Here is an 11,325-nt window from a genome sequence, read left to right as displayed (position 1 = left end):
TCTCTCGCTGGCTGTCTCTATCTCTGTCGAATAAATAAATAAAATCTTTAAAAAAAAAAAAAAGAAAGAAAGAAAACCTGGTCGGGATTGTAAGACTTCTCAATTTGAGAGGTGCCAAACATGGAAAAATATGCATCCTGGAGTCCATAAAATACAGTAAAAAAAAAAAAATGTTTTCAATGGTGATGTTGATGAAGTGTCAAATCCCCTTTTGCTAGTTGACTCCTGGCTTCCCCATGATTTAGGTTTCTTATGTTTTAACTCAAACTGTTTTTTTATGGAAATATAATTCATATGCAGTGTTGTATTGGTTTCGGGTGTACAATATAATGATGCAACAATTCTATACATTACTCGGGGCTGATCACAATGAATGTACGTACTCTCAGTCCCCTTCACCTACTTCATCCATCCCCCTACCTGCCTCCCTCTGGCAACCACTAGCTTGTTCTCTGTTTTTAAGAGTCCAATTTGTTTGTTTGTGTCATTTTTCCTTTGTTTGTTCATTTCGTTTCTTAACTTACACAAGTGAATGAAATAGTATGGTATTTGTTTTTAACCCAGACGGTTTAAAAATGTCTCAAGTAAGTTCCCTTTGAAGACCTCTGTTGGAAATTTTCCACCGTTCAAAATACGGCACAATTGAATGAGGGGGAGCAATGAAGAATTATCTCCACAAACAATGATAATGGAACACACGATTTCTGGTGTGCTGGACACTGTGTTAAGTACCATAAATGCGCTGTCCATCTTGACTTCTCATGATTGTCTTATAAATGATTAGGTTTTATTACTGCCGTTTGCACATAGATGGTTGAGTTCCTTGTCCAAGGCCCCCCAGCATGTAAATGACAGAGACAAGGCTTGAGTCTCTGCCTGGGCCTTCCGGGCTTGTGCCCATAACCACCGTCTTCTTATAAGTAAAAACGGGGTGGGGTGGGAGCGTCTATTTTCCTTTATAAAAAATTCTGCAACCATAACCATTTGCATCATATAATTAATGTCTGCTTTTCCTCAGTCTTCCTGAGCTACGTACCCAGTTATCCTTCCAATAAGTGTTTTTCCTCCCAATGCTGATTTGTTTTTATTCTCTTACAGATCAGTCTCCAGAATTTTAATCATTCTTGGCTCACTTCTCTGACAACCTTACCAAAGACATGTGCTGAAATTGCAGTCAGAGAAGTGCCCCCGAAAAAACGTAAAAAAAAAAAAAAAAAAAATCAACAATCGACTTTTATAGTTCATCTGATCTACACAGGAAATTAGAAAACACCCCATACTTAACTGGAAAAATACTTGAAATGAAAAGTGAGGTTTACTGTTATTTAGATTTTGATTAAAAAAATGTTTATCCCTTATCTAAGGCTCAGGGACACTGGAAATGAAGGAGCTGAAAGCTCGCTTTATAGAACTTTAATGATCTTCTCTTATTATGTTATATTACTGTTTCCTAAGCCTGTGGTCAAATACAATAGCTTTATTAAAGCTGTGATTCAGTTAGAAGGGGGAATGAATTTTTCCGCCACGGGAGCACTGGTGAGAAGTGAGAGAAGATGCTAGCACTGCTGTGTGGAAGAAAATCCTTCCGCACAGAAAGGGTGGGTACCAGGGGCTCACGCAGTGGGGTACACGGATTCTTTTTCCTAGGAGCCAAGCTTCCCTGAATTCACTGCAAAACAGTCCAGGGGATATTAGCCTCTGGTCCATTGGGAGAAGACAAAAACACAAAACAGAGAGGAGGTCTGGGGTTGCAGTTGGAACACAGACTAAAGCTGCTGATGTTCTGTCTCAAGTTCACATATATGAGACATCGACCCTGATAAATGCTCACATTAATGAGCGTTTGCTGTCGGCCAGGCACTGCTCTGAGCACTGTGCATTTTGTTACCTGGCTTAATTCCCTCGGCATTTGTTTCATCCTTTAGTCCCCTCAACAACCCCGTCAGGTGGATACTATTCTCATTTGCATTTTACAGGAGAGGAAACTGAGGCGGAAAGTAACTTAACACAAGTTCACACGGTAAGTGGCAGAGCCAGGATTTGAACCGATATTTCAACTCCAAAGCCTGTAGATGCACTTGGCCATGATGCTACGCTACTAATTCCCCACCTGCTTCTGCCAGCAGACCATGCACCCTGGAGGCTACTGAGGAAAGGGGGTGGGACAGCCTCTAAGAGAGCCGGTAACCTCAAGGCAGCCTGAGAAAAGAAGGATTTAGAAGGAAATTGTTGTGGCCTCCTAACCTAGGCAGGGCTGGCTCCCTTTGAAGGGGGAAAAATGAAGCAATTTCAAAGAGTCGGGGGAGGTGAGAGGTCAAGACTAAGCCACCATAGCTAAGCGATGTAGAAATGCAAGCCTGTCATTGTTAAAGTGACAAAATAGAATATCAGGACACATTCAAAACAACCTCACACAATTATTATGGAAATTAACTGTTGCTATTTCTGAGACATTTTTGCCAGCCACGGGAGGGCCATATGACATCATAAACAATTACTTACAGAATAGGGGGTGAGGGATGGAGACTTGGGGCAGCTCTCCGACCTTGGCCAAGTTCCTCAGCCTCTGTGAGCCTCAGTTCCCTCATTTGTAGAATGGAGAAGTTAATGGCATCTACCTCTTAGTGTTCTCACAGGCTTAAATGATGATAATGTAGGCAAAGTGCTCGGCACCATGCAGAGTGCACGGAAAGTGCCCAATGTATGAATATGTGAATTCCTTCTGCTCTGCTGTCAGTCCACCTGCTATACAACGGAGGGCCCTCTGTTGTGAGGGAAAGACATTATTTACGCATGAAGGTGGGGGGTTTGAATACCAACAAATATTTACTGAGTGCCCTCCATGTCCCAGGGAGGGTGTTGGATGCCAGAGATACAGGATTACTCTTTTTGGGACTGGGTTTTCATAAAAAACCAAGAGTCATTTTGTGATTCTAAGAACACATTAGGCCTCCCGCTCCATATTCCGATGATACCCTATCCTGCCTCCTCCCTACTTACTATTTGCAGTGCCGGACTCCCACCAGACTGTAAGCCTTCCTGAGGAAGCAACCGATGAATGCCTGAAGGGTGGATGGTAGGTGGCTGAGCGGGAGGCCATCGAGGAGTAAGAGGCTCCGGGTAAGGGGAAGAGAGAGCACGGCATCCCAGAGTCAGCGCGGAATGAGGCGTGTCAAAGCACTGAAAACCGAAATGATCCCGTTTGGCTGGAGCTCAGAGAGCAAGGGATGATGGGTGGGAGGTGAGGGAGGTCACAGAAAGCAGCGGGGGTGGGATTATGGAGGTTTTACAGCTCAATTGTAGAAGCCAGCTCCTCAGGCGAGCCCCAGGGATTAGTAGCAGCTTCATAGCACTGTTCCAAGTCTAGACATCAGGCCGCAGAATGGTAGAATCCTCTGTGTGTGTGTATCTTTGTATTATTCTAGAAAGGGTAAACAGTCAGGAAAACAAAGGCCACTCAATATACTCCATGACTGAAGGCGATGGTCCAGGGAATGAAAGTTTTATAAACCGGAGGGGAGGCGAGAGGGGACGGTAGAACAAAGGTCAGAGAAGCAACTGATGGGATTAGGGCGCACTACCCCCGATATGGCACCTCGGCAGACGAAGCTGGAGGAATTTGAGAAGCCAGCACAGCAGGAACGTCACGCAACCTCCCCCATTTCTTTCTTCCAATGGATCGTGAAACTCCCCGGCGGAAAGTGCCGTCCCTGTCCCGGGAGGAAGGAAGATGTTCTGATCCCCAGAGATGGGGACCTGGGGGCTGAGAGAGCTCTGCAGAGAAACCTTGTTAAACGTACCCTCGTCTTCTAGCGACTTCCTTACCTTGCACTTCCTTACCCGCACCCCTCCGTCTTGTCAGGTCTTCACAAATGTACTGTTCCTCGGAGTCCCCGTTCTCTGTGAAGGCTCCCAGGTCCATGGAAGCTTCAATACAATTGGTATGCTTTTCCTCTGTTAATCTTCGTCCGTTGAATGTTCAGACCCAGCCAGGCGCCTTAACAAGGTCCGGCAAAACTGTTCCCTCCCCGACATGGCCTCTGACTGTCTGGTTGGCTGTCCCAGGGCAGGGGATCCTCAAAGGTCTGCCCAGAAGCCACCGCAGGTCTCCGCCCGCCCATGAGTCCCCTTGCCACTACCTCAGGAGAAAAATGGCGTCGCCTCTCCTGCCTCCAAATATCTCCGCAGGGGCTTCTCAGGGGCCGTTCTGAACCTGAAACCAGGCCAGGAAAGGGGGTGAGAGATCTCGCGCTGGCTTCTAGTGAAGCAAAGAGGGCAGGAGCCACGCACCGCTCTGCTGTGGGAATTCGAAGACCCCCTGTGATTTGAGCACCACTGCAACAGGAAGAATGCGGCCCGTTGCACCGACACAAGGCTCTCCCGTCATCAACGCTGAGGCTCACGGCCATTTCAAAGACATAGGTGTGCGCGTGCGTGCGTGTGTGTGTGTGTGCGCGCGCGCACGCCACGGGGAAGTGCCTCTGATAATTGATTTTAAACAGAAGAAAAAGTGAAACACCATGGGCCTTTGGATATCCTTATCTTCCGAAAGAATATGCACCTTTGGGAAACTGAGGCAGCAATACAGCCTCCGTCACTGTCCCCTGAGCGTCCGCTGGGAGCGGAAAGGCTTGCCTCCCTGCCGCCCTGAGCTGGCTGTCCTGATATGCCTCTCGGCCTTCCCCGCCGTTGCCGTGAGCAAACCTGACGTTCACACGGAGCCACGAGAGCTAATTGTCCTTGCTCGCCTCAAGGCCCACCTTAAGGGTTTCTCTCTTCTTAACTTTTTCTTTTTTGTGAAATACACGCCACAAACAAAAAAAGGGCACAAAACCTACACCTAGTCAAGAACTGGCACGTGGCTGGCACCCCCAGCAAGTCCTCCGCGGACCCCCTCCTTCCTTCTCCCCTGACGGCAGTCACTACGCTGACTGCGGTCCCCACCAGGCAGTGGCTGCCTGCTTTGCAGTTGTGTAGCGACAGGACCACACAGCAGGTCCTCCTCGGCCCGGGCCTCTCTCCCCCATGGTCCTTCCTGAGATCCATCCCTGTTGCGCGTTCATCCGCGCTGCTGGGCGGTAGTTCATGTTGGGCACGCGAGCCGTTTCCCGTTTGGGGCTATTGAGCTTAGCGCCGCTCGCAAGATTCCAGTGGCTTTTGTGAAGATCTGTGTGCATTTCCGTTGGAGTGGACCGGAAGGCCACCGGGCGTTAGTAGCTACCGCCTGACCTGAAGTGCTGTGTGCAGACTAAGCTTCCTTGCTTTCCTCCCTCGGGAATGACGACAGCACTGCTCCGGAACTTTTTCAGACAAGCTTCTTCCAGCCAAGGACTTGAACCCTGGAAGCGTTCCATGGAGAAGAGAATGCCCCTCTTGACCGCAGACGAGGAAAACCCAGAACAGGCGTATCCTCGTTAGGCGGAAGGAAGAATTGGATGCTGGCGAATATAGCTGTGCCCCACGGCTGCAGGAGAAGAACGTCCCACGGAAGTGTCTTTGGGGAGGGTCCGTTGGACCTCTGCCTTACTCCGCACCTTGTTACCTGGGCAGATGCAATGGGAGCCTCTCTACGCATCGTTGGATTTTGCATCCATGGCAACGCATGCTTTACATACCATTTTCTTTCAAACAATGGGAAATTAAACATTTGATATGAAGCAATGGCAGGTTTCAGGTTAGAGGATAGGGGAGGGGTAAGACTGTGTCTCCAAGTGGCAACTTGTCAGATGGAATGCCTAATGCAATGCACTTAAGGAAAGGTGTTGATACAAAGACTCCTTTCTCTGTGGCATGCATGAAAAATATGTCTTACTGCCCGCTTCCCTCAGCCTGCCCTGCTCTTGCATGCTGATTGCATCTCAGAAAGTAAACTGCACAGACACACACACACACACACACACACACACACTCATGTAGTCAAGCAGCAATTCTTGGGATGAAGCAGAAAAATCAAAAAGAAAAAGCTACTGGGGCGCCTGGGTGATTCATTCGGTTAAGCGTCTGCCTTCAGCTCAGGTCATGATCCCAAGGTCCTGGGATGGAGCCCCGCATCGCATCGGGCTCCCTGCTCATCAGGGACCCTGCTTCTCTCTCTCTCTGCCCCTTGCCTCTGCCCCTGCTCTCTCTCTCTTGCTGTTGTCTCTCTCTCTCACACACACATAAATAAAATGTTTAAGAAAAAAAAAAAGAAAAAGCTACCAATCTTCAGAATGTGGGACGTTCTGGTGGCTTACTGGCCAGAGTGGGGTAATAGGTGCTCACTAAACACTTGGTTAACAGTAAATGAATGAATGCAGCCACAAGCTCTCCGGCAGTCGGTGACATTGGAAATCGCCTTTCACTTTGTGCACCAGTTTCCTTATTATGACTCTTAATGACTTAATTCTGTGATTATCTTTATGCCCTAATAAAAGCGCTTTTAACAATTAGGGGCTGTCTCTCTGAAGTTGTATTTTAAATTAATTAAGCAGTGTATTTAAGAGCTTCCACTGTCTGTTAATGCCAACATGCTTGAGAGCAGTAGGTGGGGCGTGCAGTCCTGTTGATAGTGACAAGACTGCCTATCTCTTGGGTTTTGTTTTCTTTCTTTCTTTTTCTTTACTCCGCCCCCCCCCCCCATCAGCATCAAAAGAGAAGGGATGACAGGCCGGTGGAACTGGCAGGACAGGAAATCAGCTTCAATGGTGAAAAGCAAACAAATAGTGGTTCTCTCCTTCTTGTCTCCTTTCATGCTGAAATCCCCGGAATAGAGTTTCAGGCACTGAGAAGTGAGAAGAAGCCCTCCTCTTTTCTCCCTGGCACTGGTTTTAGGGGTAGAAGATCTCAGCGTCTTGGCATTTACAGGGAATGTTACGTTCTGAGGCAGGTTTTTGTTTTTCTAATAAACACGCATAAACACACACGCACCCACAAATACGTGAGTGCCTCATATTTAGAGTCAAGTCTGGCAGGTGGAAATGAGCCCTGTTGACAAATCTCTATTTATTGTGTTATTTCACCAACAAAAGCTCAAATGCTAACTAGCTTTGTGAATAATTTGTGGATGGGAATGTGATCATTTTTCTAAGTCAGTCGGTGGGCTCAGTTCATTGCACTCCCCACCTAAAAATAAATTCTGTGAACATACCGATACTTGCTGCAAGTGAAGCAAACTTATGGGGACCATTAAAGTGCCAGGGCATTGGAAAATAACAGGGAAGTGGATACTGATTTGCATTTATGTCATAAAATAACCTGTCATCTTCAATTTATCACAGTAATTGGTACCAGAGGAGAATGTGTGCTGCTTACACTCGGTTCAAAGCCACCTTTCCTCATCTCCCATTCCCTGCCTCTTCCTCTCCTGAAATAGTAATGGGTGCACTTCTAAAGATAAACGATCTTAGACTTTTTCTATGTCACTGGCCTTTGGGAACTGAGATGCAGCGACGTATTCAAAGAATTTAAATGTCACAATCATCCGGTGATGCGCGTGCTACTAGTATCCCCATATCACAGATTAAGAAACCGAGGCACAGAGAAGTGACTGGCCCAAGGTCATAAAACCAGTAAGTGGTGGAGCCAGGATCTGTGCCCGGATAGTTAAGACCCTAGAGCCCATGGTCTTAAGCACCGTTATGCTCATGGCTGAGGCTACAGTCTACATCCTAACAGAAATAATGGGGGTGGCCTCAATACCTGGGAAAAGCACGCATCCCCAAGATGTTCAAACTGATAAGGAAAACGTACTGCAGAGGACACATTATTTGAAACCAGGAGAGAGACCTGGCCAGGTATACGGAAGTTATTCCAACTGGGGTTAGAAAAATAACCGGTGGTTTGTGGTTATTACCAATGCAGTTCAGGCGTGGCCCTCTTGGTTACAGTGGAGTGCTTTGAATCCTGTGATTTTATTTCTACAAGCCAACCAAAGCCACACAGGACAGATAGTTGTACCTATTAGGGAAATTCTCTGGGTCTCTCTCCTTTTAGCTTTTGTCAGAGCATCTGTATATTTTTGTTCTGCGAATGATGAGTTGACTTCCACTGACGAATTCGAAAGTATTTCTGAGTTGGGGTGCCCCGTGTTTCAGAAGGCAGGTAAATTCAGCTTCCCCTGACTGGCATATGAATTCCTTGAAACGGTGGTGCTTCTCTCAGGCATTTCAGGAGGATGTAATTCGTGCTGCATTTGATGATGGGCAGATCAAGGTTAAACTGTCCCCTCTATCACCGTAGTGGAACTTGGGCAACTTAGTACACCTCTCCGAACTTTGATTTCCTGCTCTGTCGAGAGAAGCTGACGACAGTTCCCTGAAGATTAAGTAGGGTAAGAAAAGCTCGCACATTTAGCTAACACTTTAGGGCACTTTACAGATTACAACAATGAATGCCCACGCTTGCTTTCATTTGGCTCGTGCTTTGTCAGTACGTTACATGCACTCTACTGCAAGTCTCCCTTTTTCAATTTGTGGTCTAATATATATATAACATAAAATTGACCATTTTAACCATTTTGGAGCATACAGTTCAGCAGCATAAAGTACATTCACATGGTTGTGCCACCAGCACCACACCCATCTCCAGAGCCTTTTCACCCGCCCTCCCTAAAACTGTCCCATTAAACCCGAACTCCCCATTTTTCCCTCCCTCCATCCCCTGACAACCACCATTCCACTTTCTGTCTCTGTGAATTTGACTCTTCTCGGGATCTCAGAGAAGTGGAATCACACCGTACTTGTCTTTTTACATCTGGCTTCCTTCCCTTAGCATACCGTCTTCATCCATGTTGTAGCGCGAGTCAGAACTCCATCCCTCTTTAAGGCTGAATAATATTTCATCGTAGGCATAGACCCCATTTGGCTTATCCAGTCATCTATCAGTAGACATCTGGGTTGTTTCCACCTTTGGGCTGTTGTGAATAACGCTGCTATAAACATAGGGGTACACATTCCCTGCTTTCAATTCTTTGGAGTATATACCCAGACATGGGATTGTTAGATCATATGGCAATTCTATGTTTAATTTTTTGAGTCTGGGTGTCTTTTGTGTAAATTATTTGGAGTAGAAGAGGTGTTGAGAGGTACCCTGGGCAGTTCTCAAGTGTTCCTACAGGACTGCCCCATCATCAGCCCCCAAATTAATTCAAGGACCTACAAGGCAGCCCCATAAAAGCCGGGGGCATGCTACTCAGTCGTTGGGGCCCTCCGTTGCCTGCCTTTCCTCCCCACTTACAGGTGACGGATTGCCAGAGCAGGGAAAGTAATCCCAAAGATATTAGTATGCAAACCAGAACAGGGAACAATATGGTTTAAAACTGTTTCTCGACTGTTTTGCTATAGATACGTGTCTGAATGTGACACCTATCCCACCCCCGCCCCACCCCCTCCTCTCTCTGCTGGAGGAGCTAAGCCAGGCACACTGGGATGTGTTAACCCTTCCTGAAGCAGCGTCAGTGTTTCCCTCAAAGCATGCGATGTTTCCGCAGCCCTGACTCGGAGCCGTGAGTTAGCCGAGAAGCTGCCAGTTACTTGATGACATCAATTGTTCCGTAACTGACAGACACTGAAAAAGTCTCATCATCCCCAATAACGGGAGGACCTCATCCGTATCACACCTGTCAAGGCAGTCGGCTTGGGTCGTGTGGTTCCAAAGAGCCAGCTCTAGCATCACACACAAGGAGAATCCTGCGCTGGGGCAAAGCAGCTCAGCCACCCAGCCCCGTCCCCGCAGGGAAGCTGCAGGAGAAGATCAGAAGCCACAGTTATTCAGAAACCAAGCTTCGTATGCTTTTTTACGTTGCTTTTAACCTGTTGCTGATCTTAGCAGAGAGAGGAGCCTTTCAGAGGAAAACAGGTTGACTTAGGGCCTGAGCAAATGGCCGGAGGTCAGTAGATCCTAAGGAAATGGTTGGGAGGGAGCCCTTGGAGTCACGGAAGTACAGTTGGCCCTTCAAGGGGCACGTGGCAGAGTCACCTTGCTAAGCCATCCAGACAGGGCTTTCCAGGAAAATTACTTCTGGCTGCATTGTTGGGGGTCTGCTCAGAGGGAGCTATCAGCGGGATGGTCTGATGATCATGGGCTCTGGCCGCAGAGAGACTGGGACTTGCATAATTATGTCGCATGGGGTAAATTACTTAACTTCTCTGGGCCTGTTTCCACATCAACGAAATAAAGAGAATGGGGGAAAAATCTACTTGCTTGGTCATTTATTAACCGTATGGGCTTTGGTAGATCAACTCTTAATGAGAGTTGGAGACAGGAGAATAACTTCTGTCTCTAAAGGATTGTTGTGAGATGAGGCGAATTTTAGGACAAGTCAATGGTTCATGTAGGTACTCAATAATTATTAGATAGGACTGTTTCAAGCTACCTTTCACCCTTTTGATGGTGGATGGGGCATAAATAATCAGAATGTATATATAGAGAATAAAATTTGGACTCAAAAAGAAAAACATCTGTGTTGAGTTTACCTGGGGATGTTGCCACTTCCATTTCTGCCAAGATGTTTGCCTCTGAGGCCACCTCCCACACTAGAAGGCAGATGCCTTTCGTAATCTGATTCTATCAGCACAGTGTTGTGGTTAAGTGAGATGTCCCTGGAGTCAATAATCAGGGATCAAATCATGGCACCTGAGCTTCCAAGCCTTATGATTCTGAAGAATTTCTTATTCTCTTGTGTTGTCAGTCTCCTGATCTACAACAGGACAAGAATTGTACGTGCCTCAGAGGTCATGATGAAATCAAACGAGTTAATACTTGTGAAGTGCTTAGAATGGTACCTGGAAGAGAACAATGGAAAATGTTTAATAAAAGTTAGTCATTATTATTACCCGGAAGCTTTCCTACGCAACCGCTACAGCCAGAGGGGAGAGGCGCAGCTGGCACCCGCTGACTTAGGAGCGCTGATGGTGCACGTCTCTTCCTGACTGCATTCAGGGACAGCACGCTGCTAGCCTGAAATTGGCCACGGTGGGAGTTTTTACACCATGAAAATTGGTGAACACTGCAAATCAGCCTCTCTCCCTTCTTCCTCTCCAAACCTGGTCATTAAGTGTTTACCAACACACTGCTGGGCACGAGAGAACTCCTGGGGCCACTAAGCCTGCCTTTGCACAGGTCCCGGGCCAGGTGAGAACAGGGATGCCAGGCTGGGCTCCAAACAAGCCGATGGGGAAAGCAGATAGTCTGCCTCCCCAGACTCTCTATGTAGCAGGTGCAATATCTGTTGTCAGAGGCGATCTTTCCAGACATTCCTTCTACCCCTGCTAATTTTTGAATATTCTCTTTAGTCAGGGATCTTTAACTGTAAGCCACAGAAACAAAATCTAGCAAACGTAAGACAAA

The sequence above is a fragment of the Ursus americanus genome, chromosome 24 (genome assembly GCF_024610735.1).
Source record: "Ursus americanus isolate L20-20 chromosome 24, mUrsAme1.1.p, whole genome shotgun sequence".
Classification (NCBI taxonomy): Eukaryota; Metazoa; Chordata; class Mammalia; order Carnivora; family Ursidae; genus Ursus; species Ursus americanus.
Note: the sequence above shows the minus strand (reverse complement) of the source record.